At 42.0% G+C, this 1,848-nt stretch overlaps 1 pseudogene; it reads right to left on the reverse strand.

Moving 5' to 3' along the window:
- LOC102843060 overlaps nucleotides 1-1,278 on the reverse strand; it is a 6,675-nt pseudogene extending 5,397 nt beyond the window's left edge.
- Between the last annotated feature and the right edge of the window lie 570 nt (nucleotides 1,279-1,848).

Below are 1,848 nucleotides of genomic sequence, written 5' to 3' on the forward strand. Positions count from 1 at the left end.
ATAAATAAAAATTTAAAAAAATATATATGTATGTTACTGTGAAATACTACTTTTTTGGTAGCCTACATGCTTGGAAATGTGGTGGGTCAGGGAAAGAGAGGAAGACCCCCAACGATGTGGACTGACACAATACCTGCAGCAACGGGCTCAACTGTATCAGAGACGATGAGAACAGCACAGGATAGGACAGGCTTCAGGGCTGTTGTTCAAAGAGTGGCTATGAGTCGTCCTCATCTCAACAATTTACTTCTTTGAGATCATATTACAGATTACTTTTTATCATGAGTTTCCGGGATCCTCTGAGAAGATGTTGTCCTTCATGTTCATTAAATTTAAATGGCGCTGTTCTTACAAATGATTTTTACAATTAAAACATTTTCCAGTCATTTTATGCATTTGATTTAATGATGAGGTTTCCTTGGGATTACTTTACATTTTAATTGGAACAGAAGCAAGCCACAGTAAGTGCAACTAGTCAAGCTTTACATCAGGGGAAAGAGAATGGTGATGAATTTCAAGACACCAAAAATGGTCTTAACTTCTTGAAGAAACACAGAATGAAGTCATATATTCGAAAAAGTTTGGGCTATGGGCAAAGGATGTTAACTTCTGGCATCCAGTACTAGAAAGGGGCCATCTGAGATCCCGTCTAACATTATGACTTTAATTTAGTTAGCTTTTGCTTTCTGAGCCTTCTTGAGTCAGTTCTTTCACATCTGAGTGAGACTTCAGCTGACATCTTCACGTTAAATTTGAGAGGAGGGGGGATGTTAGTGAATACCATCATCAATCCAAGGTTTTGAAAAGTGACAATATTTATCAGGGTGTTTCTATCTAGTTGTTCTGCTACATTTTGAGAAAATTCATCCGAGAACATGGGTACACTGGAAGGCCACAAAGCACAAGGCTATAGTGGAAGCCTTCGGTAGGAGTTCAGTCCAGATGTTACGGTGACTGACCCAAGTTCAATGCAGGCACATTCCTACAGTGCATTGTCTCCTGCCTCCTACTCCGAAGTTGCTGAGTGGGATCTGTATGAAGCCGGAACATATCTAATCTAGTGGTATTAACAACCATAAAGCATACTGTGAACATTGGCTGACGGATTTACAGATACGTTCTCGTTCTTTCCACAAGCCAGGGAGTAATGGATACAGTGGCCCACTGATAGTTTCCAAACAGATTGCCCAGAATCACGATACCAAGCAGCGGCCAGCGGAGTCCTGCCCACTTGCATATAGAGCTAACTACCACGGGGCCCCACTTCCACCAGGACATGGTGCGCTGCCTTGTGGAGAAACCACACTAGAACTTTGGAACACTTGTATGGGTTCCTCATCTGCTTCAGTAATTCAGACGAGTCTAGCTTTGCCTTGGAAACTAGAGTTTTCTCATTTATGCTTCAGAACAAAGCATCTAGCCGGCCCCTTGTTTAGAAGCCACCTTCAACCTTTATATAATGGAACCGGTATTAAAAGAACGGTGCCTCAATTGTTTCTATCCCAGCATATTTTATCTTTCATAAATGTTGGGAGTTTTCTGTCGTGGCTCATCTCCTCACTAGTTCACCTTCTCTGTCTTATGTTGGCATTACTCTGAGTGGCTGGCAGCCTACTCTAGCCTGGTCATGGAGTTGTTTAACACGTTGCCGCAAATGACGGCAAATGTGTTTCTAAGCACGGCTGCCAATTTAAAAAGTGTGCGGCAACGTGTTAACAAGATTCATGACTATCAATTTAGACCATGTAGCCCCCGGGTAGTATAAGGAGTTAACTCATTTCACTGAAAACCAAAAGGTTGGAAGTTTGATTTCACCTGGAGGCACCTCAGAAGAAACACCAGGAGATA

Source organism: Elephantulus edwardii, unplaced genomic scaffold (genome assembly GCF_000299155.1).
Source record: "Elephantulus edwardii isolate Elephantulus edwardi_28Jun2011 unplaced genomic scaffold, EleEdw1.0 scaffold00016, whole genome shotgun sequence".
NCBI lineage: Eukaryota > Metazoa > Chordata > Mammalia > Macroscelidea > Macroscelididae > Elephantulus > Elephantulus edwardii.